At 48.3% G+C, this 18,371-nt stretch overlaps 98 non-coding genes across 98 annotated transcripts; all 98 read right to left on the bottom strand.

The window, feature by feature from the left end:
* Nucleotides 1-50: 50 nt before the first annotated feature.
* LOC148991338 (5S ribosomal RNA) lies at nt 51-169 on the bottom strand. The gene has a single exon (XR_016160302.1). It is a non-coding gene; the product is annotated as a 5S ribosomal RNA (ribosomal RNA).
* A 63-nt stretch (nt 170-232) lies between these two features.
* On the bottom strand, nt 233-351 carry LOC148991339 (5S ribosomal RNA). The gene has a single exon (XR_016157465.1). It is a non-coding gene; the product is annotated as a 5S ribosomal RNA (ribosomal RNA).
* A 63-nt stretch (nt 352-414) lies between these two features.
* Nucleotides 415-533, bottom strand: LOC148991340 (5S ribosomal RNA). Its single transcript, XR_016157467.1, has one exon. It is a non-coding gene; the product is annotated as a 5S ribosomal RNA (ribosomal RNA).
* Nucleotides 534-596: 63 nt separating this feature from the next.
* Nucleotides 597-715, bottom strand: LOC148991341 (5S ribosomal RNA). The gene has a single exon (XR_016166493.1). It is a non-coding gene; the product is annotated as a 5S ribosomal RNA (ribosomal RNA).
* A 63-nt stretch (nt 716-778) lies between these two features.
* On the bottom strand, nt 779-897 carry LOC148991342 (5S ribosomal RNA). The gene has a single exon (XR_016157468.1). It is a non-coding gene; the product is annotated as a 5S ribosomal RNA (ribosomal RNA).
* Nucleotides 898-960: 63 nt separating this feature from the next.
* LOC148991343 (5S ribosomal RNA) lies at nt 961-1,079 on the bottom strand. Its single transcript, XR_016160610.1, has one exon. It is a non-coding gene; the product is annotated as a 5S ribosomal RNA (ribosomal RNA).
* Nucleotides 1,080-1,142: 63 nt separating this feature from the next.
* Nucleotides 1,143-1,261, bottom strand: LOC148991344 (5S ribosomal RNA). The gene has a single exon (XR_016157469.1). It is a non-coding gene; the product is annotated as a 5S ribosomal RNA (ribosomal RNA).
* Nucleotides 1,262-1,324: 63 nt separating this feature from the next.
* Nucleotides 1,325-1,443, bottom strand: LOC148991345 (5S ribosomal RNA). The gene has a single exon (XR_016160588.1). It is a non-coding gene; the product is annotated as a 5S ribosomal RNA (ribosomal RNA).
* Nucleotides 1,444-1,506: 63 nt separating this feature from the next.
* LOC148991346 (5S ribosomal RNA) lies at nt 1,507-1,625 on the bottom strand. Its single transcript, XR_016157470.1, has one exon. It is a non-coding gene; the product is annotated as a 5S ribosomal RNA (ribosomal RNA).
* A 63-nt stretch (nt 1,626-1,688) lies between these two features.
* On the bottom strand, nt 1,689-1,807 carry LOC148991347 (5S ribosomal RNA). Its single transcript, XR_016163593.1, has one exon. It is a non-coding gene; the product is annotated as a 5S ribosomal RNA (ribosomal RNA).
* Nucleotides 1,808-1,870: 63 nt separating this feature from the next.
* On the bottom strand, nt 1,871-1,989 carry LOC148991348 (5S ribosomal RNA). The gene has a single exon (XR_016157471.1). It is a non-coding gene; the product is annotated as a 5S ribosomal RNA (ribosomal RNA).
* Nucleotides 1,990-2,052: 63 nt separating this feature from the next.
* LOC148991349 (5S ribosomal RNA) lies at nt 2,053-2,171 on the bottom strand. The gene has a single exon (XR_016157472.1). It is a non-coding gene; the product is annotated as a 5S ribosomal RNA (ribosomal RNA).
* A 63-nt stretch (nt 2,172-2,234) lies between these two features.
* On the bottom strand, nt 2,235-2,353 carry LOC148991350 (5S ribosomal RNA). Its single transcript, XR_016157473.1, has one exon. It is a non-coding gene; the product is annotated as a 5S ribosomal RNA (ribosomal RNA).
* Nucleotides 2,354-2,416: 63 nt separating this feature from the next.
* LOC148991351 (5S ribosomal RNA) lies at nt 2,417-2,535 on the bottom strand. Its single transcript, XR_016157474.1, has one exon. It is a non-coding gene; the product is annotated as a 5S ribosomal RNA (ribosomal RNA).
* A 63-nt stretch (nt 2,536-2,598) lies between these two features.
* LOC148991352 (5S ribosomal RNA) lies at nt 2,599-2,717 on the bottom strand. The gene has a single exon (XR_016157475.1). It is a non-coding gene; the product is annotated as a 5S ribosomal RNA (ribosomal RNA).
* A 63-nt stretch (nt 2,718-2,780) lies between these two features.
* Nucleotides 2,781-2,899, bottom strand: LOC148991353 (5S ribosomal RNA). The gene has a single exon (XR_016157476.1). It is a non-coding gene; the product is annotated as a 5S ribosomal RNA (ribosomal RNA).
* A 63-nt stretch (nt 2,900-2,962) lies between these two features.
* Nucleotides 2,963-3,081, bottom strand: LOC148991354 (5S ribosomal RNA). The gene has a single exon (XR_016157478.1). It is a non-coding gene; the product is annotated as a 5S ribosomal RNA (ribosomal RNA).
* A 172-nt stretch (nt 3,082-3,253) lies between these two features.
* LOC148991355 (5S ribosomal RNA) lies at nt 3,254-3,372 on the bottom strand. The gene has a single exon (XR_016157479.1). It is a non-coding gene; the product is annotated as a 5S ribosomal RNA (ribosomal RNA).
* Nucleotides 3,373-3,435: 63 nt separating this feature from the next.
* On the bottom strand, nt 3,436-3,554 carry LOC148991356 (5S ribosomal RNA). The gene has a single exon (XR_016157480.1). It is a non-coding gene; the product is annotated as a 5S ribosomal RNA (ribosomal RNA).
* A 63-nt stretch (nt 3,555-3,617) lies between these two features.
* LOC148991357 (5S ribosomal RNA) lies at nt 3,618-3,736 on the bottom strand. The gene has a single exon (XR_016157481.1). It is a non-coding gene; the product is annotated as a 5S ribosomal RNA (ribosomal RNA).
* A 63-nt stretch (nt 3,737-3,799) lies between these two features.
* LOC148991358 (5S ribosomal RNA) lies at nt 3,800-3,918 on the bottom strand. Its single transcript, XR_016157482.1, has one exon. It is a non-coding gene; the product is annotated as a 5S ribosomal RNA (ribosomal RNA).
* A 63-nt stretch (nt 3,919-3,981) lies between these two features.
* On the bottom strand, nt 3,982-4,100 carry LOC148991359 (5S ribosomal RNA). Its single transcript, XR_016162458.1, has one exon. It is a non-coding gene; the product is annotated as a 5S ribosomal RNA (ribosomal RNA).
* Nucleotides 4,101-4,163: 63 nt separating this feature from the next.
* On the bottom strand, nt 4,164-4,282 carry LOC148991360 (5S ribosomal RNA). Its single transcript, XR_016157483.1, has one exon. It is a non-coding gene; the product is annotated as a 5S ribosomal RNA (ribosomal RNA).
* A 63-nt stretch (nt 4,283-4,345) lies between these two features.
* Nucleotides 4,346-4,464, bottom strand: LOC148991361 (5S ribosomal RNA). The gene has a single exon (XR_016160303.1). It is a non-coding gene; the product is annotated as a 5S ribosomal RNA (ribosomal RNA).
* Nucleotides 4,465-4,527: 63 nt separating this feature from the next.
* LOC148991362 (5S ribosomal RNA) lies at nt 4,528-4,646 on the bottom strand. The gene has a single exon (XR_016157484.1). It is a non-coding gene; the product is annotated as a 5S ribosomal RNA (ribosomal RNA).
* A 63-nt stretch (nt 4,647-4,709) lies between these two features.
* LOC148991363 (5S ribosomal RNA) lies at nt 4,710-4,828 on the bottom strand. Its single transcript, XR_016157485.1, has one exon. It is a non-coding gene; the product is annotated as a 5S ribosomal RNA (ribosomal RNA).
* A 63-nt stretch (nt 4,829-4,891) lies between these two features.
* Nucleotides 4,892-5,010, bottom strand: LOC148991364 (5S ribosomal RNA). Its single transcript, XR_016166504.1, has one exon. It is a non-coding gene; the product is annotated as a 5S ribosomal RNA (ribosomal RNA).
* A 63-nt stretch (nt 5,011-5,073) lies between these two features.
* LOC148991365 (5S ribosomal RNA) lies at nt 5,074-5,192 on the bottom strand. Its single transcript, XR_016157486.1, has one exon. It is a non-coding gene; the product is annotated as a 5S ribosomal RNA (ribosomal RNA).
* Nucleotides 5,193-5,255: 63 nt separating this feature from the next.
* LOC148991366 (5S ribosomal RNA) lies at nt 5,256-5,374 on the bottom strand. Its single transcript, XR_016163594.1, has one exon. It is a non-coding gene; the product is annotated as a 5S ribosomal RNA (ribosomal RNA).
* A 63-nt stretch (nt 5,375-5,437) lies between these two features.
* LOC148991367 (5S ribosomal RNA) lies at nt 5,438-5,556 on the bottom strand. The gene has a single exon (XR_016157487.1). It is a non-coding gene; the product is annotated as a 5S ribosomal RNA (ribosomal RNA).
* A 63-nt stretch (nt 5,557-5,619) lies between these two features.
* LOC148991368 (5S ribosomal RNA) lies at nt 5,620-5,738 on the bottom strand. The gene has a single exon (XR_016157489.1). It is a non-coding gene; the product is annotated as a 5S ribosomal RNA (ribosomal RNA).
* A 63-nt stretch (nt 5,739-5,801) lies between these two features.
* On the bottom strand, nt 5,802-5,920 carry LOC148991369 (5S ribosomal RNA). The gene has a single exon (XR_016157490.1). It is a non-coding gene; the product is annotated as a 5S ribosomal RNA (ribosomal RNA).
* A 63-nt stretch (nt 5,921-5,983) lies between these two features.
* LOC148991370 (5S ribosomal RNA) lies at nt 5,984-6,102 on the bottom strand. Its single transcript, XR_016162459.1, has one exon. It is a non-coding gene; the product is annotated as a 5S ribosomal RNA (ribosomal RNA).
* Nucleotides 6,103-6,165: 63 nt separating this feature from the next.
* Nucleotides 6,166-6,284, bottom strand: LOC148991371 (5S ribosomal RNA). Its single transcript, XR_016157491.1, has one exon. It is a non-coding gene; the product is annotated as a 5S ribosomal RNA (ribosomal RNA).
* A 63-nt stretch (nt 6,285-6,347) lies between these two features.
* On the bottom strand, nt 6,348-6,466 carry LOC148991372 (5S ribosomal RNA). The gene has a single exon (XR_016157492.1). It is a non-coding gene; the product is annotated as a 5S ribosomal RNA (ribosomal RNA).
* A 63-nt stretch (nt 6,467-6,529) lies between these two features.
* On the bottom strand, nt 6,530-6,648 carry LOC148991373 (5S ribosomal RNA). Its single transcript, XR_016160304.1, has one exon. It is a non-coding gene; the product is annotated as a 5S ribosomal RNA (ribosomal RNA).
* Nucleotides 6,649-6,711: 63 nt separating this feature from the next.
* LOC148991374 (5S ribosomal RNA) lies at nt 6,712-6,830 on the bottom strand. The gene has a single exon (XR_016157493.1). It is a non-coding gene; the product is annotated as a 5S ribosomal RNA (ribosomal RNA).
* Nucleotides 6,831-6,893: 63 nt separating this feature from the next.
* On the bottom strand, nt 6,894-7,012 carry LOC148991375 (5S ribosomal RNA). The gene has a single exon (XR_016157494.1). It is a non-coding gene; the product is annotated as a 5S ribosomal RNA (ribosomal RNA).
* A 63-nt stretch (nt 7,013-7,075) lies between these two features.
* LOC148991376 (5S ribosomal RNA) lies at nt 7,076-7,194 on the bottom strand. The gene has a single exon (XR_016166515.1). It is a non-coding gene; the product is annotated as a 5S ribosomal RNA (ribosomal RNA).
* A 63-nt stretch (nt 7,195-7,257) lies between these two features.
* On the bottom strand, nt 7,258-7,376 carry LOC148991377 (5S ribosomal RNA). Its single transcript, XR_016157495.1, has one exon. It is a non-coding gene; the product is annotated as a 5S ribosomal RNA (ribosomal RNA).
* Nucleotides 7,377-7,439: 63 nt separating this feature from the next.
* LOC148991378 (5S ribosomal RNA) lies at nt 7,440-7,558 on the bottom strand. Its single transcript, XR_016163596.1, has one exon. It is a non-coding gene; the product is annotated as a 5S ribosomal RNA (ribosomal RNA).
* A 63-nt stretch (nt 7,559-7,621) lies between these two features.
* On the bottom strand, nt 7,622-7,740 carry LOC148991379 (5S ribosomal RNA). Its single transcript, XR_016157496.1, has one exon. It is a non-coding gene; the product is annotated as a 5S ribosomal RNA (ribosomal RNA).
* A 63-nt stretch (nt 7,741-7,803) lies between these two features.
* LOC148991380 (5S ribosomal RNA) lies at nt 7,804-7,922 on the bottom strand. Its single transcript, XR_016157497.1, has one exon. It is a non-coding gene; the product is annotated as a 5S ribosomal RNA (ribosomal RNA).
* Nucleotides 7,923-7,985: 63 nt separating this feature from the next.
* Nucleotides 7,986-8,104, bottom strand: LOC148991381 (5S ribosomal RNA). Its single transcript, XR_016157498.1, has one exon. It is a non-coding gene; the product is annotated as a 5S ribosomal RNA (ribosomal RNA).
* A 172-nt stretch (nt 8,105-8,276) lies between these two features.
* Nucleotides 8,277-8,395, bottom strand: LOC148991382 (5S ribosomal RNA). The gene has a single exon (XR_016157500.1). It is a non-coding gene; the product is annotated as a 5S ribosomal RNA (ribosomal RNA).
* Nucleotides 8,396-8,458: 63 nt separating this feature from the next.
* LOC148991383 (5S ribosomal RNA) lies at nt 8,459-8,577 on the bottom strand. Its single transcript, XR_016160568.1, has one exon. It is a non-coding gene; the product is annotated as a 5S ribosomal RNA (ribosomal RNA).
* A 63-nt stretch (nt 8,578-8,640) lies between these two features.
* On the bottom strand, nt 8,641-8,759 carry LOC148991384 (5S ribosomal RNA). The gene has a single exon (XR_016157501.1). It is a non-coding gene; the product is annotated as a 5S ribosomal RNA (ribosomal RNA).
* A 63-nt stretch (nt 8,760-8,822) lies between these two features.
* On the bottom strand, nt 8,823-8,941 carry LOC148991385 (5S ribosomal RNA). The gene has a single exon (XR_016157502.1). It is a non-coding gene; the product is annotated as a 5S ribosomal RNA (ribosomal RNA).
* Nucleotides 8,942-9,004: 63 nt separating this feature from the next.
* LOC148991386 (5S ribosomal RNA) lies at nt 9,005-9,123 on the bottom strand. The gene has a single exon (XR_016160419.1). It is a non-coding gene; the product is annotated as a 5S ribosomal RNA (ribosomal RNA).
* A 63-nt stretch (nt 9,124-9,186) lies between these two features.
* On the bottom strand, nt 9,187-9,305 carry LOC148991387 (5S ribosomal RNA). Its single transcript, XR_016157503.1, has one exon. It is a non-coding gene; the product is annotated as a 5S ribosomal RNA (ribosomal RNA).
* A 63-nt stretch (nt 9,306-9,368) lies between these two features.
* Nucleotides 9,369-9,487, bottom strand: LOC148991388 (5S ribosomal RNA). Its single transcript, XR_016163597.1, has one exon. It is a non-coding gene; the product is annotated as a 5S ribosomal RNA (ribosomal RNA).
* Nucleotides 9,488-9,550: 63 nt separating this feature from the next.
* On the bottom strand, nt 9,551-9,669 carry LOC148991389 (5S ribosomal RNA). The gene has a single exon (XR_016157504.1). It is a non-coding gene; the product is annotated as a 5S ribosomal RNA (ribosomal RNA).
* A 63-nt stretch (nt 9,670-9,732) lies between these two features.
* Nucleotides 9,733-9,851, bottom strand: LOC148991390 (5S ribosomal RNA). Its single transcript, XR_016157506.1, has one exon. It is a non-coding gene; the product is annotated as a 5S ribosomal RNA (ribosomal RNA).
* A 63-nt stretch (nt 9,852-9,914) lies between these two features.
* LOC148991391 (5S ribosomal RNA) lies at nt 9,915-10,033 on the bottom strand. Its single transcript, XR_016162218.1, has one exon. It is a non-coding gene; the product is annotated as a 5S ribosomal RNA (ribosomal RNA).
* Nucleotides 10,034-10,096: 63 nt separating this feature from the next.
* On the bottom strand, nt 10,097-10,215 carry LOC148991392 (5S ribosomal RNA). Its single transcript, XR_016157507.1, has one exon. It is a non-coding gene; the product is annotated as a 5S ribosomal RNA (ribosomal RNA).
* A 63-nt stretch (nt 10,216-10,278) lies between these two features.
* On the bottom strand, nt 10,279-10,397 carry LOC148991393 (5S ribosomal RNA). The gene has a single exon (XR_016157508.1). It is a non-coding gene; the product is annotated as a 5S ribosomal RNA (ribosomal RNA).
* A 63-nt stretch (nt 10,398-10,460) lies between these two features.
* On the bottom strand, nt 10,461-10,579 carry LOC148991394 (5S ribosomal RNA). Its single transcript, XR_016157509.1, has one exon. It is a non-coding gene; the product is annotated as a 5S ribosomal RNA (ribosomal RNA).
* A 63-nt stretch (nt 10,580-10,642) lies between these two features.
* Nucleotides 10,643-10,761, bottom strand: LOC148991395 (5S ribosomal RNA). The gene has a single exon (XR_016157510.1). It is a non-coding gene; the product is annotated as a 5S ribosomal RNA (ribosomal RNA).
* Nucleotides 10,762-10,824: 63 nt separating this feature from the next.
* Nucleotides 10,825-10,943, bottom strand: LOC148991396 (5S ribosomal RNA). The gene has a single exon (XR_016157512.1). It is a non-coding gene; the product is annotated as a 5S ribosomal RNA (ribosomal RNA).
* A 63-nt stretch (nt 10,944-11,006) lies between these two features.
* On the bottom strand, nt 11,007-11,125 carry LOC148991397 (5S ribosomal RNA). The gene has a single exon (XR_016157513.1). It is a non-coding gene; the product is annotated as a 5S ribosomal RNA (ribosomal RNA).
* Nucleotides 11,126-11,188: 63 nt separating this feature from the next.
* LOC148991398 (5S ribosomal RNA) lies at nt 11,189-11,307 on the bottom strand. Its single transcript, XR_016162219.1, has one exon. It is a non-coding gene; the product is annotated as a 5S ribosomal RNA (ribosomal RNA).
* A 63-nt stretch (nt 11,308-11,370) lies between these two features.
* On the bottom strand, nt 11,371-11,489 carry LOC148991399 (5S ribosomal RNA). The gene has a single exon (XR_016157514.1). It is a non-coding gene; the product is annotated as a 5S ribosomal RNA (ribosomal RNA).
* Nucleotides 11,490-11,552: 63 nt separating this feature from the next.
* On the bottom strand, nt 11,553-11,671 carry LOC148991400 (5S ribosomal RNA). The gene has a single exon (XR_016157515.1). It is a non-coding gene; the product is annotated as a 5S ribosomal RNA (ribosomal RNA).
* A 63-nt stretch (nt 11,672-11,734) lies between these two features.
* LOC148991401 (5S ribosomal RNA) lies at nt 11,735-11,853 on the bottom strand. Its single transcript, XR_016157517.1, has one exon. It is a non-coding gene; the product is annotated as a 5S ribosomal RNA (ribosomal RNA).
* Nucleotides 11,854-11,916: 63 nt separating this feature from the next.
* On the bottom strand, nt 11,917-12,035 carry LOC148991402 (5S ribosomal RNA). The gene has a single exon (XR_016157518.1). It is a non-coding gene; the product is annotated as a 5S ribosomal RNA (ribosomal RNA).
* A 63-nt stretch (nt 12,036-12,098) lies between these two features.
* On the bottom strand, nt 12,099-12,217 carry LOC148991403 (5S ribosomal RNA). Its single transcript, XR_016162460.1, has one exon. It is a non-coding gene; the product is annotated as a 5S ribosomal RNA (ribosomal RNA).
* Nucleotides 12,218-12,280: 63 nt separating this feature from the next.
* LOC148991404 (5S ribosomal RNA) lies at nt 12,281-12,399 on the bottom strand. The gene has a single exon (XR_016157519.1). It is a non-coding gene; the product is annotated as a 5S ribosomal RNA (ribosomal RNA).
* Nucleotides 12,400-12,462: 63 nt separating this feature from the next.
* LOC148991405 (5S ribosomal RNA) lies at nt 12,463-12,581 on the bottom strand. Its single transcript, XR_016160305.1, has one exon. It is a non-coding gene; the product is annotated as a 5S ribosomal RNA (ribosomal RNA).
* A 63-nt stretch (nt 12,582-12,644) lies between these two features.
* Nucleotides 12,645-12,763, bottom strand: LOC148991406 (5S ribosomal RNA). The gene has a single exon (XR_016157520.1). It is a non-coding gene; the product is annotated as a 5S ribosomal RNA (ribosomal RNA).
* Nucleotides 12,764-12,826: 63 nt separating this feature from the next.
* On the bottom strand, nt 12,827-12,945 carry LOC148991407 (5S ribosomal RNA). Its single transcript, XR_016157521.1, has one exon. It is a non-coding gene; the product is annotated as a 5S ribosomal RNA (ribosomal RNA).
* Nucleotides 12,946-13,008: 63 nt separating this feature from the next.
* On the bottom strand, nt 13,009-13,127 carry LOC148991408 (5S ribosomal RNA). Its single transcript, XR_016166526.1, has one exon. It is a non-coding gene; the product is annotated as a 5S ribosomal RNA (ribosomal RNA).
* Nucleotides 13,128-13,190: 63 nt separating this feature from the next.
* Nucleotides 13,191-13,309, bottom strand: LOC148991409 (5S ribosomal RNA). The gene has a single exon (XR_016157522.1). It is a non-coding gene; the product is annotated as a 5S ribosomal RNA (ribosomal RNA).
* A 63-nt stretch (nt 13,310-13,372) lies between these two features.
* Nucleotides 13,373-13,491, bottom strand: LOC148991410 (5S ribosomal RNA). The gene has a single exon (XR_016163598.1). It is a non-coding gene; the product is annotated as a 5S ribosomal RNA (ribosomal RNA).
* Nucleotides 13,492-13,554: 63 nt separating this feature from the next.
* On the bottom strand, nt 13,555-13,673 carry LOC148991411 (5S ribosomal RNA). Its single transcript, XR_016157524.1, has one exon. It is a non-coding gene; the product is annotated as a 5S ribosomal RNA (ribosomal RNA).
* Nucleotides 13,674-13,736: 63 nt separating this feature from the next.
* LOC148991412 (5S ribosomal RNA) lies at nt 13,737-13,855 on the bottom strand. The gene has a single exon (XR_016157525.1). It is a non-coding gene; the product is annotated as a 5S ribosomal RNA (ribosomal RNA).
* A 63-nt stretch (nt 13,856-13,918) lies between these two features.
* Nucleotides 13,919-14,037, bottom strand: LOC148991413 (5S ribosomal RNA). Its single transcript, XR_016157526.1, has one exon. It is a non-coding gene; the product is annotated as a 5S ribosomal RNA (ribosomal RNA).
* A 167-nt stretch (nt 14,038-14,204) lies between these two features.
* LOC148991414 (5S ribosomal RNA) lies at nt 14,205-14,323 on the bottom strand. The gene has a single exon (XR_016157527.1). It is a non-coding gene; the product is annotated as a 5S ribosomal RNA (ribosomal RNA).
* Nucleotides 14,324-14,386: 63 nt separating this feature from the next.
* On the bottom strand, nt 14,387-14,505 carry LOC148991415 (5S ribosomal RNA). The gene has a single exon (XR_016160569.1). It is a non-coding gene; the product is annotated as a 5S ribosomal RNA (ribosomal RNA).
* A 63-nt stretch (nt 14,506-14,568) lies between these two features.
* LOC148991416 (5S ribosomal RNA) lies at nt 14,569-14,687 on the bottom strand. Its single transcript, XR_016157528.1, has one exon. It is a non-coding gene; the product is annotated as a 5S ribosomal RNA (ribosomal RNA).
* Nucleotides 14,688-14,750: 63 nt separating this feature from the next.
* On the bottom strand, nt 14,751-14,869 carry LOC148991417 (5S ribosomal RNA). The gene has a single exon (XR_016157529.1). It is a non-coding gene; the product is annotated as a 5S ribosomal RNA (ribosomal RNA).
* A 63-nt stretch (nt 14,870-14,932) lies between these two features.
* Nucleotides 14,933-15,051, bottom strand: LOC148991418 (5S ribosomal RNA). Its single transcript, XR_016157530.1, has one exon. It is a non-coding gene; the product is annotated as a 5S ribosomal RNA (ribosomal RNA).
* A 172-nt stretch (nt 15,052-15,223) lies between these two features.
* Nucleotides 15,224-15,342, bottom strand: LOC148991419 (5S ribosomal RNA). The gene has a single exon (XR_016157531.1). It is a non-coding gene; the product is annotated as a 5S ribosomal RNA (ribosomal RNA).
* A 63-nt stretch (nt 15,343-15,405) lies between these two features.
* LOC148991420 (5S ribosomal RNA) lies at nt 15,406-15,524 on the bottom strand. Its single transcript, XR_016161550.1, has one exon. It is a non-coding gene; the product is annotated as a 5S ribosomal RNA (ribosomal RNA).
* A 63-nt stretch (nt 15,525-15,587) lies between these two features.
* Nucleotides 15,588-15,706, bottom strand: LOC148991421 (5S ribosomal RNA). The gene has a single exon (XR_016157532.1). It is a non-coding gene; the product is annotated as a 5S ribosomal RNA (ribosomal RNA).
* Nucleotides 15,707-15,769: 63 nt separating this feature from the next.
* LOC148991422 (5S ribosomal RNA) lies at nt 15,770-15,888 on the bottom strand. The gene has a single exon (XR_016157533.1). It is a non-coding gene; the product is annotated as a 5S ribosomal RNA (ribosomal RNA).
* Nucleotides 15,889-15,951: 63 nt separating this feature from the next.
* Nucleotides 15,952-16,070, bottom strand: LOC148991423 (5S ribosomal RNA). Its single transcript, XR_016160570.1, has one exon. It is a non-coding gene; the product is annotated as a 5S ribosomal RNA (ribosomal RNA).
* Nucleotides 16,071-16,133: 63 nt separating this feature from the next.
* Nucleotides 16,134-16,252, bottom strand: LOC148991424 (5S ribosomal RNA). Its single transcript, XR_016157535.1, has one exon. It is a non-coding gene; the product is annotated as a 5S ribosomal RNA (ribosomal RNA).
* Nucleotides 16,253-16,315: 63 nt separating this feature from the next.
* Nucleotides 16,316-16,434, bottom strand: LOC148991425 (5S ribosomal RNA). Its single transcript, XR_016157536.1, has one exon. It is a non-coding gene; the product is annotated as a 5S ribosomal RNA (ribosomal RNA).
* A 63-nt stretch (nt 16,435-16,497) lies between these two features.
* LOC148991426 (5S ribosomal RNA) lies at nt 16,498-16,616 on the bottom strand. The gene has a single exon (XR_016157537.1). It is a non-coding gene; the product is annotated as a 5S ribosomal RNA (ribosomal RNA).
* A 172-nt stretch (nt 16,617-16,788) lies between these two features.
* Nucleotides 16,789-16,907, bottom strand: LOC148991427 (5S ribosomal RNA). The gene has a single exon (XR_016157538.1). It is a non-coding gene; the product is annotated as a 5S ribosomal RNA (ribosomal RNA).
* A 63-nt stretch (nt 16,908-16,970) lies between these two features.
* On the bottom strand, nt 16,971-17,089 carry LOC148991428 (5S ribosomal RNA). The gene has a single exon (XR_016160571.1). It is a non-coding gene; the product is annotated as a 5S ribosomal RNA (ribosomal RNA).
* A 63-nt stretch (nt 17,090-17,152) lies between these two features.
* LOC148991429 (5S ribosomal RNA) lies at nt 17,153-17,271 on the bottom strand. The gene has a single exon (XR_016157539.1). It is a non-coding gene; the product is annotated as a 5S ribosomal RNA (ribosomal RNA).
* Nucleotides 17,272-17,334: 63 nt separating this feature from the next.
* On the bottom strand, nt 17,335-17,453 carry LOC148991430 (5S ribosomal RNA). Its single transcript, XR_016157541.1, has one exon. It is a non-coding gene; the product is annotated as a 5S ribosomal RNA (ribosomal RNA).
* Nucleotides 17,454-17,516: 63 nt separating this feature from the next.
* LOC148991431 (5S ribosomal RNA) lies at nt 17,517-17,635 on the bottom strand. The gene has a single exon (XR_016160420.1). It is a non-coding gene; the product is annotated as a 5S ribosomal RNA (ribosomal RNA).
* Nucleotides 17,636-17,698: 63 nt separating this feature from the next.
* On the bottom strand, nt 17,699-17,817 carry LOC148991432 (5S ribosomal RNA). Its single transcript, XR_016157542.1, has one exon. It is a non-coding gene; the product is annotated as a 5S ribosomal RNA (ribosomal RNA).
* A 63-nt stretch (nt 17,818-17,880) lies between these two features.
* Nucleotides 17,881-17,999, bottom strand: LOC148991433 (5S ribosomal RNA). The gene has a single exon (XR_016163599.1). It is a non-coding gene; the product is annotated as a 5S ribosomal RNA (ribosomal RNA).
* Nucleotides 18,000-18,062: 63 nt separating this feature from the next.
* Nucleotides 18,063-18,181, bottom strand: LOC148991434 (5S ribosomal RNA). Its single transcript, XR_016157543.1, has one exon. It is a non-coding gene; the product is annotated as a 5S ribosomal RNA (ribosomal RNA).
* Nucleotides 18,182-18,244: 63 nt separating this feature from the next.
* Nucleotides 18,245-18,363, bottom strand: LOC148991435 (5S ribosomal RNA). Its single transcript, XR_016157544.1, has one exon. It is a non-coding gene; the product is annotated as a 5S ribosomal RNA (ribosomal RNA).
* Nucleotides 18,364-18,371: the final 8 nt, after the last annotated feature.

Here is an 18,371-nt window from a genome sequence, read left to right on the forward strand (position 1 = left end):
AAAATTGGGCTATTTGAATGGTTAGAACATTAGGGTAGTAAACTATATAAAGCTTACAGCACCTGGTATTCTCAGGCGGTCTCCCATCCAAGTACTAACCAGGCCCGACCCTGCTTAGCTTCCGAGATCAGACGAGTTCGGGCGTTCTCAAGGTGGTATGGCCGTAAGCGAAATCTGCTGCCAAAATTGGGCTATTTGAATGGTTAGAACATTAGGGTAGTAAACTATATAAAGCTTACAGCACCTGGTATTCCCAGGCGGTCTCCCATCCAAGTACTAACCAGGCCCGACCCTGCTTAGCTTCCGAGATCAGACGAGTTCGGGCGTTCTCAAGGTGGTATGGCCGTAAGCGAAATCTGCTGCCAAAATTGGGCTATTTGAATGGTTAGAACATTAGGGTAGTAAACTATATAAAGCTTACAGCACCTGGTATTCCCAGGCGGTCTCCCATCCAAGTACTAACCAGGCCCGACCCTGCTTAGCTTCCGAGATCAGACGAGTTCGGGCGTTCTCAAGGTGGTATGGCCGTAAGCGAAATCTGCTGCTAAAATTGGGCTATTTGAATGGTTAGAACATTAGGGTAGTAAACTATATAAAGCTTACAGCACCTGGTATTCCCAGGCGGTCTCCCATCCAAGTACTAACCAGGCCCGACCCTGCTTAGCTTCCGAGATCAGACGAGTTCGGGCGTTCTCAGGGTGGTATGGCCGTAAGCGAAATCTGCTGCCAAAATTGGGCTATTTGAATGGTTAGAACATTAGGGTAGTAAACTATATAAAGCTTACAGCACCTGGTATTCCCAGGCGGTCTCCCATCCAAGTACTAACCAGGCCCGACCCTGCTTAGCTTCCGAGATCAGACGAGTTCGGGCGTTCTCAAGGTGGTATGGCCGTAAGCGAAATCTGCTGCCAAAATTGGGCTATTTGAATGGTTAGAACATTAGGGTAGTAAACTATATAAAGCTTACAGCACCTGGTATTCCCAGGCGGTCTCCCATCCAAGTACTAACCAGGCCCGACCCTGCTTAGCTGCCGAGATCAGACGAGTTCGGGCGTTCTCAAGGTGGTATGGCCGTAAGCGAAATCTGCTGCCAAAATTGGGCTATTTGAATGGTTAGAACATTAGGGTAGTAAACTATATAAAGCTTACAGCACCTGGTATTCCCAGGCGGTCTCCCATCCAAGTACTAACCAGGCCCGACCCTGCTTAGCTTCCGAGATCAGACGAGTTCGGGCGTTCTCAAGGTGGTATGGCCGTAAGCGAAATCTGCTGCCAAAATTGGGCTATTTGAATGGTTAGAACATTAGGGTAGTAAACTATATAAAGCTTACAGCACCTGGTATTCCCAGGCGGTCTCCCATCCAAGTACTAACCAGGCCCGACCCTGCTTAGCTTCCGAGATCAGACGAGCTCGGGCGTTCTCAAGGTGGTATGGCCGTAAGCGAAATCTGCTGCCAAAATTGGGCTATTTGAATGGTTAGAACATTAGGGTAGTAAACTATATAAAGCTTACAGCACCTGGTATTCCCAGGCGGTCTCCCATCCAAGTACTAACCAGGCCCGACCCTGCTTAGCTTCCGAGATCAGACGAGTTCGGGCGTTCTCAAGGTGGTATGGCCGTAAGCGAAATCTGCTGCCAAAATTGGGCTATTTGAATGGTTAGAACATTAGGGTAGTAAACTATATAAAGCTTACAGCACCTGGTATTCCCAGGCGGTCTCCCATCCAAGTACTAACCAGGCCCGACCCTGCTTAGCTTCCGAGATCAGACGAGTTCGGGCGTTCTCAAGGTGGTATGGCCCTAAGCGAAATCTGCTGCCAAAATTGGGCTATTTGAATGGTTAGAACATTAGGGTAGTAAACTATATAAAGCTTACAGCACCTGGTATTCCCAGGCGGTCTCCCATCCAAGTACTAACCAGGCCCGACCCTGCTTAGCTTCCGAGATCAGACGAGTTCGGGCGTTCTCAAGGTGGTATGGCCGTAAGCGAAATCTGCTGCCAAAATTGGGCTATTTGAATGGTTAGAACATTAGGGTAGTAAACTACATAAAGCTTACAGCACCTGGTATTCCCAGGCGGTCTCCCATCCAAGTACTAACCAGGCCCGACCCTGCTTAGCTTCCGAGATCAGACGAGTTCGGGCGTTCTCAAGGTGGTATGGCCGTAAGCGAAATCTGCTGCCAAAATTGGGCTATTTGAATGGTTAGAACATTAGGGTAGTAAACTATATAAAGCTTACAGCACCTGGTATTCCCAGGCGGTCTCCCATCCAAGTACTAACCAGGCCCGACCCTGCTTAGCTTCCGAGATCAGACGAGTTCGGGCGTTCTCAAGGTGGTATGGCCGTAAGCGAAATCTGCTGCCAAAATTGGGCTATTTGAATGGTTAGAACATTAGGGTAGTAAACTATATAAAGCTTACAGCACCTGGTATTCCCAGGCGGTCTCCCATCCAAGTACTAACCAGGCCCGACCCTGCTTAGCTTCCGAGATCAGACGAGTTCGGGCGTTCTCAAGGTGGTATGGCCGTAAGCGAAATCTGCTGCCAAAATTGGGCTATTTGAATGGTTAGAACATTAGGGTAGTAAACTATATAAAGCTTACAGCACCTGGTATTCCCAGGCGGTCTCCCATCCAAGTACTAACCAGGCCCGACCCTGCTTAGCTTCCGAGATCAGACGAGTTCGGGCGTTCTCAAGGTGGTATGGCCGTAAGCGAAATCTGCTGCCAAAATTGGGCTATTTGAATGGTTAGAACATTAGGGTAGTAAACTATATAAAGCTTACAGCACCTGGTATTCCCAGGCGGTCTCCCATCCAAGTACTAACCAGGCCCGACCCTGCTTAGCTTCCGAGATCAGACGAGTTCGGGCGTTCTCAAGGTGGTATGGCCGTAAGCAAAATCTGCTGCCAAAATTGGGCTATTTGAATGGTTAGAACATTAGGGTAGTAAACTATATAAAGCTTACAGCACCTGGTATTCCCAGGCGGTCTCCCATCCAAGTACTAACCAGGCCCGACCCTGCTTAGCTTCCGAGATCAGACGAGTTCGGGCGTTCTCAAGGTGGTATGGCCGTAAGCGAAATCTGCTGCCAAAATTGGGCTATTTGAAGAAGAAAAAAAAGAGACTCTTTCAGGCTTTCTGAAGAAACTCAGAGAATATTTCAGGCTTTTCGAGGGGGAAAAAAGACAATTTAGGATTTTTGAACCATTTCATTGACTCTTTTTTTTTTTTTTTTTTTTTAAACAATAAAGCTTACAGCACCTGGTATTCCCAGGCGGTCTCCCATCCAAGTACTAACCAGGCCCGACCCTGCTTAGCTTCCGAGATCAGACGAGTTCGGGCGTTCTCAAGGTGGTATGGCCGTAAGCGAAATCTGCTGCCAAAATTGGGCTATTTGAATGGTTAGAACATTAGGGTAGTAAACTATATAAAGCTTACAGCACCTGGTATTCCCAGGCGGTCTCCCATCCAAGTACTAACCAGGCCCGACCCTGCTTAGCTTCCGAGATCAGACGAGTTCGGGCGTTCTCAAGGTGGTATGGCCGTAAGCGAAATCTGCTGCCAAAATTGGGCTATTTGAATGGTTAGAACATTAGGGTAGTAAACTATATAAAGCTTACAGCACCTGGTATTCCCAGGCGGTCTCCCATCCAAGTACTAACCAGGCCCGACCCTGCTTAGCTTCCGAGATCAGACGAGTTCGGGCGTTCTCAAGGTGGTATGGCCGTAAGCGAAATCTGCTGCCAAAATTGGGCTATTTGAATGGTTAGAACATTAGGGTAGTAAACTATATAAAGCTTACAGCACCTGGTATTCCCAGGCGGTCTCCCATCCAAGTACTAACCAGGCCCGACCCTGCTTAGCTTCCGAGATCAGACGAGTTCGGGCGTTCTCAAGGTGGTATGGCCGTAAGCGAAATCTGCTGCCAAAATTGGGCTATTTGAATGGTTAGAACATTAGGGTAGTAAACTATATAAAGCTTACAGCACCTGGTATTCCCAGGCGGTCTCCCATCCAAGTACTAAGCAGGCCCGACCCTGCTTAGCTTCCGAGATCAGACGAGTTCGGGCGTTCTCAAGGTGGTATGGCCGTAAGCGAAATCTGCTGCCAAAATTGGGCTATTTGAATGGTTAGAACATTAGGGTAGTAAACTATATAAAGCTTACAGCACCTGGTATTCCCAGGCGGTCTCCCATCCAAGTACTAACCAGGCCCGACCCTGCTTAGCTTCCGAGATCAGACGAGTTCGGGCGTTCTCAAGGTGGTATGGCCGTAAGCGAAATCTGCTGCCAAAATTGGGCTATTTGAATGGTTAGAACATTAGGGTAGTAAACTATATAAAGCTTACAGCACCTGGTATTCTCAGGCGGTCTCCCATCCAAGTACTAACCAGGCCCGACCCTGCTTAGCTTCCGAGATCAGACGAGTTCGGGCGTTCTCAAGGTGGTATGGCCGTAAGCGAAATCTGCTGCCAAAATTGGGCTATTTGAATGGTTAGAACATTAGGGTAGTAAACTATATAAAGCTTACAGCACCTGGTATTCCCAGGCGGTCTCCCATCCAAGTACTAACCAGGCCCGACCCTGCTTAGCTTCCGAGATCAGACGAGTTCGGGCGTTCTCAAGGTGGTATGGCCGTAAGCGAAATCTGCTGCCAAAATTGGGCTATTTGAATGGTTAGAACATTAGGGTAGTAAACTATATAAAGCTTACAGCACCTGGTATTCCCAGGCGGTCTCCCATCCAAGTACTAACCAGGCCCGACCCTGCTTAGCTTCCGAGATCAGACGAGTTCGGGCGTTCTCAAGGTGGTATGGCCGTAAGCGAAATCTGCTGCTAAAATTGGGCTATTTGAATGGTTAGAACATTAGGGTAGTAAACTATATAAAGCTTACAGCACCTGGTATTCCCAGGCGGTCTCCCATCCAAGTACTAACCAGGCCCGACCCTGCTTAGCTTCCGAGATCAGACGAGTTCGGGCGTTCTCAGGGTGGTATGGCCGTAAGCGAAATCTGCTGCCAAAATTGGGCTATTTGAATGGTTAGAACATTAGGGTAGTAAACTATATAAAGCTTACAGCACCTGGTATTCCCAGGCGGTCTCCCATCCAAGTACTAACCAGGCCCGACCCTGCTTAGCTTCCGAGATCAGACGAGTTCGGGCGTTCTCAAGGTGGTATGGCCGTAAGCGAAATCTGCTGCCAAAATTGGGCTATTTGAATGGTTAGAACATTAGGGTAGTAAACTATATAAAGCTTACAGCACCTGGTATTCCCAGGCGGTCTCCCATCCAAGTACTAACCAGGCCCGACCCTGCTTAGCTTCCGAGATCAGACGAGTTCGGGCGTTCTCAAGGTGGTATGGCCCTAAGCGAAATCTGCTGCCAAAATTGGGCTATTTGAATGGTTAGAACATTAGGGTAGTAAACTATATAAAGCTTACAGCACCTGGTATTCCCAGGCGGTCTCCCATCCAAGTACTAACCAGGCCCGACCCTGCTTAGCTTCCGAGATCAGACGAGTTCGGGCGTTCTCAAGGTGGTATGGCCGTAAGCGAAATCTGCTGCCAAAATTGGGCTATTTGAATGGTTAGAACATTAGGGTAGTAAACTATATAAAGCTTACAGCACCTGGTATTCCCAGGCGGTCTCCCATCCAAGTACTAACCAGGCCCGACCCTGCTTAGCTTCCGAGATCAGACGAGTTCGGGCGTTCTCAAGGTGGTATGGCCGTAAGCGAAATCTGCTGCCAAAATTGGGCTATTTGAATGGTTAGAACATTAGGGTAGTAAACTATATAAAGCTTACAGCACCTGGTATTCCCAGGCGGTCTCCCATCCAAGTACTAACCAGGCCCGACCCTGCTTAGCTTCCGAGATCAGACGAGTTCGGGCGTTCTCAAGGTGGTATGGCCGTAAGCGAAATCTGCTGCCAAAATTGGGCTATTTGAATGGTTAGAACATTAGGGTAGTAAACTATATAAAGCTTACAGCACCTGGTATTCCCAGGCGGTCTCCCATCCAAGTACTAAGCAGGCCCGACCCTGCTTAGCTTCCGAGATCAGACGAGTTCGGGCGTTCTCAAGGTGGTATGGCCGTAAGCGAAATCTGCTGCCAAAATTGGGCTATTTGAATGGTTAGAACATTAGGGTAGTAAACTATATAAAGCTTACAGCACCTGGTATTCCCAGGCGGTCTCCCATCCAAGTACTAACCAGGCCCGACCCTGCTTAGCTTCCGAGATCAGACGAGTTCGGGCGTTCTCAAGGTGGTATGGCCGTAAGCGAAATCTGCTGCCAAAATTGGGCTATTTGAATGGTTAGAACATTAGGGTAGTAAACTATATAAAGCTTACAGCACCTGGTATTCCCAGGCGGTCTCCCATCCAAGTACTAACCAGGCCCGACCCTGCTTAGCTTCCGAGATCAGACGAGTTCGGGCGTTCTCAAGGTGGTATGGCCGTAAGCGAAATCTGCTGCCAAAATTGGGCTATTTGAATGGTTAGAACATTAGGGTAGTAAACTATATAAAGCTTACAGCACCTGGTATTCTCAGGCGGTCTCCCATCCAAGTACTAACCAGGCCCGACCCTGCTTAGCTTCCGAGATCAGACGAGTTCGGGCGTTCTCAAGGTGGTATGGCCGTAAGCGAAATCTGCTGCCAAAATTGGGCTATTTGAATGGTTAGAACATTAGGGTAGTAAACTATATAAAGCTTACAGCACCTGGTATTCCCAGGCGGTCTCCCATCCAAGTACTAACCAGGCCCGACCCTGCTTAGCTTCCGAGATCAGACGAGTTCGGGCGTTCTCAAGGTGGTATGGCCGTAAGCGAAATCTGCTGCCAAAATTGGGCTATTTGAATGGTTAGAACATTAGGGTAGTAAACTATATAAAGCTTACAGCACCTGGTATTCCCAGGCGGTCTCCCATCCAAGTACTAACCAGGCCCGACCCTGCTTAGCTTCCGAGATCAGACGAGTTCGGGCGTTCTCAAGGTGGTATGGCCGTAAGCGAAATCTGCTGCTAAAATTGGGCTATTTGAATGGTTAGAACATTAGGGTAGTAAACTATATAAAGCTTACAGCACCTGGTATTCCCAGGCGGTCTCCCATCCAAGTACTAACCAGGCCCGACCCTGCTTAGCTTCCGAGATCAGACGAGTTCGGGCGTTCTCAGGGTGGTATGGCCGTAAGCGAAATCTGCTGCCAAAATTGGGCTATTTGAATGGTTAGAACATTAGGGTAGTAAACTATATAAAGCTTACAGCACCTGGTATTCCCAGGCGGTCTCCCATCCAAGTACTAACCAGGCCCGACCCTGCTTAGCTTCCGAGATCAGACGAGTTCGGGCGTTCTCAAGGTGGTATGGCCGTAAGCGAAATCTGCTGCCAAAATTGGGCTATTTGAATGGTTAGAACATTAGGGTAGTAAACTATATAAAGCTTACAGCACCTGGTATTCCCAGGCGGTCTCCCATCCAAGTACTAACCAGGCCCGACCCTGCTTAGCTTCCGAGATCAGACGAGTTCGGGCGTTCTCAAGGTGGTATGGCCCTAAGCGAAATCTGCTGCCAAAATTGGGCTATTTGAATGGTTAGAACATTAGGGTAGTAAACTATATAAAGCTTACAGCACCTGGTATTCCCAGGCGGTCTCCCATCCAAGTACTAACCAGGCCCGACCCTGCTTAGCTTCCGAGATCAGACGAGTTCGGGCGTTCTCAAGGTGGTATGGCCGTAAGCGAAATCTGCTGCCAAAATTGGGCTATTTGAATGGTTAGAACATTAGGGTAGTAAACTATATAAAGCTTACAGCACCTGGTATTCCCAGGCGGTCTCCCATCCAAGTACTAACCAGGCCCGACCCTGCTTAGCTTCCGAGATCAGACGAGTTCGGGCGTTCTCAAGGTGGTATGGCCGTAAGCGAAATCTGCTGCCAAAATTGGGCTATTTGAATGGTTAGAACATTAGGGTAGTAAACTATATAAAGCTTACAGCACCTGGTATTCCCAGGCGGTCTCCCATCCAAGTACTAACCAGGCCCGACCCTGCTTAGCTTCCGAGATCAGACGAGTTCGGGCGTTCTCAAGGTGGTATGGCCGTAAGCGAAATCTGCTGCCAAAATTGGGCTATTTGAAGAAGAAAAAAAAGAGACTCTTTCAGGCTTTCTGAAGAAACTCAGAGAATATTTCAGGCTTTTCGAGGGGGAAAAAAGACAATTTAGGATTTTTGAACCATTTCATTGACTCTTTTTTTTTTTTTTTTTTTTTAAACAATAAAGCTTACAGCACCTGGTATTCCCAGGCGGTCTCCCATCCAAGTACTAACCAGGCCCGACCCTGCTTAGCTTCCGAGATCAGACGAGTTCGGGCGTTCTCAAGGTGGTATGGCCGTAAGCGAAATCTGCTGCCAAAATTGGGCTATTTGAATGGTTAGAACATTAGGGTAGTAAACTATATAAAGCTTACAGCACCTGGTATTCCCAGGCGGTCTCCCATCCAAGTACTAACCAGGCCCGACCCTGCTTAGCTTCCGAGATCAGACGAGTTCGGGCGTTCTCAAGGTGGTATGGCCATAAGCGAAATCTGCTGCCAAAATTGGGCTATTTGAATGGTTAGAACATTAGGGTAGTAAACTATATAAAGCTTACAGCACCTGGTATTCCCAGGCGGTCTCCCATCCAAGTACTAACCAGGCCCGACCCTGCTTAGCTTCCGAGATCAGACGAGTTCGGGCGTTCTCAAGGTGGTATGGCCGTAAGCGAAATCTGCTGCCAAAATTGGGCTATTTGAATGGTTAGAACATTAGGGTAGTAAACTATATAAAGCTTACAGCACCTGGTATTCCCAGGCGGTCTCCCATCCAAGTACTAACCAGGCCCGACCCTGCTTAGCTTCCGAGATCAGACGAGTTCGGGCGTTCTCAAGGTGGTATGGCCGTAAGCGAAATCTGCTGCCAAAATTGGGCTATTTGAATGGTTAGAACATTAGGGTAGTAAACTATATAAAGCTTACAGCACCTGGTATTCCCAGGCGGTCTCCCATCCAAGTACTAACCAGGCCCGACCCCGCTTAGCTTCCGAGATCAGACGAGTTCGGGCGTTCTCAAGGTGGTATGGCCGTAAGCGAAATCTGTTGCCAAAATTGGGCTATTTGAATGGTTAGAACATTAGGGTAGTAAACTATATAAAGCTTACAGCACCTGGTATTCCCAGGCGGTCTCCCATCCAAGTACTAACCAGGCCCGACCCTGCTTAGCTTCCGAGATCAGACGAGTTCGGGCGTTCTCAAGGTGGTATGGCCGTAAGCGAAATCTGCTGCCAAAATTGGGCTATTTGAATGGTTAGAACATTAGGGTAGTAAACTATATAAAGCTTACAGCACCTGGTATTCCCAGGCGGTCTCCCATCCAAGTACTAACCAGGCCCGACCCTGCTTAGCTTCCGAGATCAGACGAGTTCGGGCGTTCTCAAGGTGGTATGGCCCTAAGCGAAATCTGCTGCCAAAATTGGGCTATTTGAATGGTTAGAACATTAGGGTAGTAAACTATATAAAGCTTACAGCACCTGGTATTCCCAGGCGGTCTCCCATCCAAGTACTAACCAGGCCCGACCCTGCTTAGCTTCCGAGATCAGACGAGTTCGGGCGTTCTCAAGGTGGTATGGCCGTAAGCGAAATCTGCTGCCAAAATTGGGCTATTTGAATGGTTAGAACATTAGGGTAGTAAACTATATAAAGCTTACAGCACCTGGTATTCCCAGGCGGTCTCCCATCCAAGTACTAACCAGGCCCGACCCTGCTTAGCTTCCGAGATCAGACGAGTTCGGGCGTTCTCAAGGTGGTATGGCCGTAAGCGAAATCTGCTGCCAAAATTGGGCTATTTGAATGGTTAGAACATTAGGGTAGTAAACTATATAAAGCTTACAGCACCTGGTATTCCCAGGCGGTCTCCCATCCAAGTACTAACCAGGCCCGACCCTGCTTAGCTTCCGAGATCAGACGAGTTCGGGCGTTCTCTAGGTGGTATGGCCGTAAGCGAAATCTGCTGCCAAAATTGGGCTATTTGAATGGTTAGAACATTAGGGTAGTAAACTACATAAAGCTTACAGCACCTGGTATTCCCAGGCGGTCTCCCATCCAAGTACTAACCAGGCCCGACCCTGCTTAGCTTCCGAGATCAGACGAGTTCGGGCGTTCTCAAGGTGGTATGGCCGTAAGCGAAATCTGCTGCCAAAATTGGGCTATTTGAATGGTTAGAACATTAGGGTAGTAAACTATATAAAGCTTACAGCACCTGGTATTCCCAGGCGGTCTCCCATCCAAGTACTAACCAGGCCCGACCCTGCTTAGCTTCCGAGATCAGACGAGTTCGGGCGTTCTCAAGGTGGTATGGCCGTAAGCGAAATCTGCTGCCAAAATTGGGCTATTTGAATGGTTAGAACATTAGGGTAGTAAACTATATAAAGCTTACAGCACCTGGTATTCCCAGGCGGTCTCCCATCCAAGTACTAACCAGGCCCGACCCTGCTTAGCTTCCGAGATCAGACGAGTTCGGGCGTTCTCAAGGTGGTATGGCCGTAAGCGAAATCTGCTGCCAAAATTGGGCTATTTGAATGGTTAGAACATTAGGGTAGTAAACTATATAAAGCTTACAGCACCTGGTATTCCCAGGCGGTCTCCCATCCAAGTACTAACCAGGCCCGACCCTGCTTAGCTTCCGAGATCAGACGAGTTCGGGCGTTCTCAAGGTGGTATGGCCGTAAGCGAAATCTGCTGCCAAAATTGGGCTATTTGAATGGTTAGAACATTAGGGTAGTAAACTATATAAAGCTTACAGCACCTGGTATTCCCAGGCGGTCTCCCATCCAAGTACTAACCAGGCCCGACCCTGCTTAGCTTCCGAGATCAGACGAGTTCGGGCGTTCTCAAGGTGGTATGGCCGTAAGCGAAATCTGCTGCCAAAATTGGGCTATTTGAATGGTTAGAACATTAGGGTAGTAAACTATATAAAGCTTACAGCACCTGGTATTCCCAGGCGGTCTCCCATCCAAGTACTAACCAGGCCCGACCCTGCTTAGCTTCCGAGATCAGACGAGTTCGGGCGTTCTCAAGGTGGTATGGCCGTAAGCGAAATCTGCTGCCAAAATTGGGCTATTTGAATGGTTAGAACATTAGGGTAGTAAACTATATAAAGCTTACAGCACCTGGTATTCCCAGGCGGTCTCCCATCCAAGTACTAACCAGGCCCGACCCTGCTTAGCTTCCGAGATCAGACGAGTTCGGGCGTTCTCTAGGTGGTATGGCCGTAAGCGAAATCTGCTGCCAAAATTGGGCTATTTGAATGGTTAGAACATTAGGGTAGTAAACTACATAAAGCTTACAGCACCTGGTATTCCCAGGCGGTCTCCCATCCAAGTACTAACCAGGCCCGACCCTGCTTAGCTTCCGAGATCAGACGAGTTCGGGCGTTCTCAAGGTGGTATGGCCGTAAGCGAAATCTGCTGCCAAAATTGGGCTATTTGAATGGTTAGAACATTAGGGTAGTAAACTATATAAAGCTTACAGCACCTGGTATTCCCAGGCGGTCTCCCATCCAAGTACTAACCAGGCCCGACCCTGCTTAGCTTCCGAGATCAGACGAGTTCGGGCGTTCTCAAGGTGGTATGGCCGTAAGCGAAATCTGCTGCCAAAATTGGGCTATTTGAATGGTTAGAACATTAGGGTAGTAAACTATATAAAGCTTACAGCACCTGGTATTCCCAGGCGGTCTCCCATCCAAGTACTAACCAGGCCCGACCCTGCTTAGCTTCCGAGATCAGACGAGTTCGGGCGTTCTCAAGGTGGTATGGCCGTAAGCGAAATCTGCTGCCAAAATTGGGCTATTTGAATGGTTAGAACATTAGGGTAGTAAACTATATAAAGCTTACAGCACCTGGTATTCCCAGGCGGTCTCCCATCCAAGTACTAACCAGGCCCGACCCTGCTTAGCTTCCGAGATCAGACGAGTTCGGGCGTTCTCAAGGTGGTATGGCCGTAAGCGAAATCTGCTGCCAAAATTGGGCTATTTGAATGGTTAGAACATTAGGGTAGTAAACTATATAAAGCTTACAGCACCTGGTATTCCCAGGCGGTCTCCCATCCAAGTACTAAGCAGGCCCGACCCTGCTTAGCTTCCGAGATCAGACGAGTTCGGGCGTTCTCAAGGTGGTATGGCCGTAAGCGAAATCTGCTGCCAAAATTGGGCTATTTGAATGGTTAGAACATTAGGGTAGTAAACTATATAAAGCTTACAGCACCTGGTATTCCCAGGCGGTCTCCCATCCAAGTACTAACCAGGCCCGACCCTGCTTAGCTTCCGAGATCAGACGAGTTCGGGCGTTCTCAAGGTGGTATGGCCGTAAGCGAAATCTGCTGCCAAAATTGGGCTATTTGAATGGTTAGAACATTAGGGTAGTAAACTATATAAAGCTTACAGCACCTGGTATTCTCAGGCGGTCTCCCATCCAAGTACTAACCAGGCCCGACCCTGCTTAGCTTCCGAGATCAGACGAGTTCGGGCGTTCTCAAGGTGGTATGGCCGTAAGCGAAATCTGCTGCCAAAATTGGGCTATTTGAATGGTTAGAACATTAGGGTAGTAAACTATATAAAGCTTACAGCACCTGGTATTCCCAGGCGGTCTCCCATCCAAGTACTAACCAGGCCCGACCCTGCTTAGCTTCCGAGATCAGACGAGTTCGGGCGTTCTCAAGGTGGTATGGCCGTAAGCGAAATCTGCTGCCAAAATTGGGCTATTTGAATGGTTAGAACATTAGGGTAGTAAACTATATAAAGCTTACAGCACCTGGTATTCCCAGGCGGTCTCCCATCCAAGTACTAACCAGGCCCGACCCTGCTTAGCTTCCGAGATCAGACGAGTTCGGGCGTTCTCAAGGTGGTATGGCCGTAAGCGAAATCTGCTGCTAAAATTGGGCTATTTGAATGGTTAGAACATTAGGGTAGTAAACTATATAAAGCTTACAGCACCTGGTATTCCCAGGCGGTCTCCCATCCAAGTACTAACCAGGCCCGACCCTGCTTAGCTTCCGAGATCAGACGAGTTCGGGCGTTCTCAGGGTGGTATGGCCGTAAGCGAAATCTGCTGCCAAAATTGGGCTATTTGAATGGTTAGAACATTAGGGTAGTAAACTATATAAAGCTTACAGCACCTGGTATTCCCAGGCGGTCTCCCATCCAAGTACTAACCAGGCCCGACCCTGCTTAGCTTCCGAGATCAGACGAGTTCGGGCGTTCTCAAGGTGGTATGGCCGTAAGCGAAATCTGCTGCCAAAATTGGGCTATTTGAATGGTTAGAACATTAGGGTAGTAAACTATATAAAGCTTACAGCACCTGGTATTCCCAGGCGGTCTCCCATCCAAGTACTAACCAGGCCCGACCCTGCTTAGCTTCCGAGATCAGACGAGTTCGGGCGTTCTCAAGGTGGTATGGCCCTAAGCGAAATCTGCTGCCAAAATTGGGCTATTTGAATGGTTAGAACATTAGGGTAGTAAACTATATAAAGCTTACAGCACCTGGTATTCCCAGGCGGTCTCCCATCCAAGTACTAACCAGGCCCGACCCTGCTTAGCTTCCGAGATCAGACGAGTTCGGGCGTTCTCAAGGTGGTATGGCCGTAAGCGAAATCTGCTGCCAAAATTGGGCTATTTGAATGGTTAGAACATTAGGGTAGTAAACTATATAAAGCTTACAGCACCTGGTATTCCCAGGCGGTCTCCCATCCAAGTACTAACCAGGCCCGACCCTGCTTAGCTTCCGAGATCAGACGAGTTCGGGCGTTCTCAAGGTGGTATGGCCGTAAGCGAAATCTGCTGCCAAAATTGGGCTATTTGAATGGTTAGAACATTAGGGTAGTAAACTATATAAAGCTTACAGCACCTGGTATTCCCAGGCGGTCTCCCATCCAAGTACTAACCAGGCCCGACCCTGCTTAGCTTCCGAGATCAGACGAGTTCGGGCGTTCTCAAGGTGGTATGGCCGTAAGCGAAATCTGCTGCCAAAATTGGGCTATTTGAAGAAGAAAAAAAAGAGACTCTTTCAGGCTTTCTGAAGAAACTCAGAGAATATTTCAGGCTTTTCGAGGGGGAAAAAAGACAATTTAGGATTTTTGAACCATTTCATTGACTCTTTTTTTTTTTTTTTTAAACAATAAAGCTTACAGCACCTGGTATTCCCAGGCGGTCTCCCATCCAAGTACTAACCAGGCCCGACCCTGCTTAGCTTCCGAGATCAGACGAGTTCGGGCGTTCTCAAGGTGGTATGGCCGTAAGCGAAATCTGCTGCCAAAATTGGGCTATTTGAATGGTTAGAACATTAGGGTAGTAAACTATATAAAGCTTACAGCACCTGGTATTCCCAGGCGGTCTCCCATCCAAGTACTAACCAGGCCCGACCCTGCTTAGCTTCCGAGATCAGACGAGTTCGGGCGTTCTCAAGGTGGTATGGCCATAAGCGAAATCTGCTGCCAAAATTGGGCTATTTGAATGGTTAGAACATTAGGGTAGTAAACTATATAAAGCTTACAGCACCTGGTATTCCCAGGCGGTCTCCCATCCAAGTACTAACCAGGCCCGACCCTGCTTAGCTTCCGAGATCAGACGAGTTCGGGCGTTCTCAAGGTGGTATGGCCGTAAGCGAAATCTGCTGCCAAAATTGGGCTATTTGAATGGTTAGAACATTAGGGTAGTAAACTATATAAAGCTTACAGCACCTGGTATTCCCAGGCGGTCTCCCATCCAAGTACTAACCAGGCCCGACCCTGCTTAGCTTCCGAGATCAGACGAGTTCGGGCGTTCTCAAGGTGGTATGGCCGTAAGCGAAATCTGCTGCCAAAATTGGGCTATTTGAATGGTTAGAACATTAGGGTAGTAAACTATATAAAGCTTACAGCACCTGGTATTCCCAGGCGGTCTCCCATCCAAGTACTAACCAGGCCCGACCCTGCTTAGCTTCCGAGATCAGACGAGTTCGGGCGTTCTCAAGGTGGTATGGCCGTAAGCGAAATCTGCTGCCAAAATTGGGCTATTTGAAGAAGAAAAAAAAGAGACTCTTTCAGGCTTTCTGAAGAAACTCAGAGAATATTTCAGGCTTTTCGAGGGGGAAAAAAGACAATTTAGGATTTTTGAACCATTTCATTGACTCTTTTTTTTTTTTTTTTTTTTTAAACAATAAAGCTTACAGCACCTGGTATTCCCAGGCGGTCTCCCATCCAAGTACTAACCAGGCCCGACCCTGCTTAGCTTCCGAGATCAGACGAGTTCGGGCGTTCTCAAGGTGGTATGGCCGTAAGCGAAATCTGCTGCCAAAATTGGGCTATTTGAATGGTTAGAACATTAGGGTAGTAAACTATATAAAGCTTACAGCACCTGGAATTCCCAGGCGGTCTCCCATCCAAGTACTAACCAGGCCCGACCCTGCTTAGCTTCCGAGATCAGACGAGTTCGGGCGTTCTCAAGGTGGTATGGCCATAAGCGAAATCTGCTGCCAAAATTGGGCTATTTGAATGGTTAGAACATTAGGGTAGTAAACTATATAAAGCTTACAGCACCTGGTATTCCCAGGCGGTCTCCCATCCAAGTACTAACCAGGCCCGACCCTGCTTAGCTTCCGAGATCAGACGAGTTCGGGCGTTCTCAAGGTGGTATGGCCGTAAGCGAAATCTGCTGCCAAAATTGGGCTATTTGAATGGTTAGAACATTAGGGTAGTAAACTATATAAAGCTTACAGCACCTGGTATTCCCAGGCGGTCTCCCATCCAAGTACTAACCAGGCCCGACCCTGCTTAGCTTCCGAGATCAGACGAGTTCGGGCGTTCTCAAGGTGGTATGGCCGTAAGCGAAATCTGCTGCCAAAATTGGGCTATTTGAATGGTTAGAACATTAGGGTAGTAAACTATATAAAGCTTACAGCACCTGGTATTCCCAGGCGGTCTCCCATCCAAGTACTAACCAGGCCCGACCCTGCTTAGCTTCCGAGATCAGACGAGTTCGGGCGTTCTCAAGGTGGTATGGCCATAAGCGAAATCTGCTGCCAAAATTGGGCTATTTGAATGGTTAGAACATTAGGGTAGTAAACTATATAAAGCTTACAGCACCTGGTATTCCCAGGCGGTCTCCCATCCAAGTACTAACCAGGCCCGACCCTGCTTAGCTTCCGAGATCAGACGAGTTCGGGCGTTCTCAAGGTGGTATGGCCGTAAGCGAAATCTGCTGCCAAAATTGGGCTATTTGAATGGTTAGAACATTAGGGTAGTAAACTATATAAAGCTTACAGCACCTGGTATTCCCAGGCGGTCTCCCATCCAAGTACTAACCAGGCCCGACCCTGCTTAGCTTCCGAGATCAGACGAGTTCGGGCGTTCTCAAGGTGGTATGGCCGTAAGCGAAATCTGCTGCCAAAATTGGGCTATTTGAATGGTTAGAACATTAGGGTAGTAAACTATATAAAGCTTACAGCACCTGGTATTCCCAGGCGGTCTCCCATCCAAGTACTAACCAGGCCCGACCCTGCTTAGCTTCCGAGATCAGACGAGTTCGGGCGTTCTCAAGGTGGTATGGCCGTAAGCGAAATCTGCTGCCAAAATTGGGCTATTTGAAGAAGAAAAAAAGAGACTCTTTCAGGCTTTCTGAAGAAACTCAGAGAATATTTCAGGCTTTTCGAGGGGGAAAAAAGACAATTTAGGATTTTTGAACCATTTCATTGACTCTTTTTTTTTTTTTTTTTTTTTTAAACAATAAAGCTTACAGCACCTGGTATTCCCAGGCGGTCTCCCATCCAAGTACTAACCAGGCCCGACCCTGCTTAGCTTCCGAGATCAGACGAGTTCGGGCGTTCTCAAGGTGGTATGGCCGTAAGCGAAATCTGCTGCCAAAATTGGGCTATTTGAATGGTTAGAACATTAGGGTAGTAAACTATATAAAGCTTACAGCACCTGGTATTCCCAGGCGGTCTCCCATCCAAGTACTAACCAGGCCCGACCCTGCTTAGCTTCCGAGATCAGACGAGTTCGGGCGTTCTCAAGGTGGTATGGCCATAAGCGAAATCTGCTGCCAAAATTGGGCTATTTGAATGGTTAGAACATTAGGGTAGTAAACTATATAAAGCTTACAGCACCTGGTATTCCCAGGCGGTCTCCCATCCAAGTACTAACCAGGCCCGACCCTGCTTAGCTTCCGAGATCAGACGAGTTCGGGCGTTCTCAAGGTGGTATGGCCGTAAGCGAAATCTGCTGCCAAAATTGGGCTATTTGAATGGTTAGAACATTAGGGTAGTAAACTATATAAAGCTTACAGCACCTGGTATTCCCAGGCGGTCTCCCATCCAAGTACTAACCAGGCCCGACCCTGCTTAGCTTCCGAGATCAGACGAGTTCGGGCGTTCTCAAGGTGGTATGGCCGTAAGCGAAATCTGCTGCCAAAATTGGGCTATTTGAATGGTTAGAACATTAGGGTAGTAAACTATATAAAGCTTACAGCACCTGGTATTCCCAGGCGGTCTCCCATCCAAGTACTAACCAGGCCCGACCCCGCTTAGCTTCCGAGATCAGACGAGTTCGGGCGTTCTCAAGGTGGTATGGCCGTAAGCGAAATCTGTTGCCAAAATTGGGCTATTTGAATGGTTAGAACATTAGGGTAGTAAACTATATAAAGCTTACAGCACCTGGTATTCCCAGGCGGTCTCCCATCCAAGTACTAACCAGGCCCGACCCTGCTTAGCTTCCGAGATCAGACGAGTTCGGGCGTTCTCAAGGTGGTATGGCCGTAAGCGAAATCTGCTGCCAAAATTGGGCTATTTGAATGGTTAGAACATTAGGGTAGTAAACTATATAAAGCTTACAGCACCTGGTATTCCCAGGCGGTCTCCCATCCAAGTACTAACCAGGCCCGACCCTGCTTAGCTTCCGAGATCAGACGAGTTCGGGCGTTCTCAAGGTGGTATGGCCCTAAGCGAAATCTGCTGCCAAAATTGGGCTATTTGAATGGTTAGAACATTAGGGTAGTAAACTATATAAAGCTTACAGCACCTGGTATTCCCAGGCGGTCTCCCATCCAAGTACTAACCAGGCCCGACCCTGCTTAGCTTCCGAGATCAGACGAGTTCGGGCGTTCTCAAGGTGGTATGGCCGTAAGCGAAATCTGCTGCCAAAATTGGGCTATTTGAATGGTTAGAACATTAGGGTAGTAAACTATATAAAGCTTACAGCACCTGGTATTCCCAGGCGGTCTCCCATCCAAGTACTAACCAGGCCCGACCCTGCTTAGCTTCCGAGATCAGACGAGTTCGGGCGTTCTCAAGGTGGTATGGCCGTAAGCGAAATCTG

The sequence above is a fragment of the Pimephales promelas genome, chromosome 3 (genome assembly GCF_988280905.1).
Source record: "Pimephales promelas chromosome 3, fPimPro1.hap1.1, whole genome shotgun sequence".
Classification (NCBI taxonomy): domain Eukaryota; kingdom Metazoa; phylum Chordata; class Actinopteri; order Cypriniformes; family Leuciscidae; genus Pimephales; species Pimephales promelas.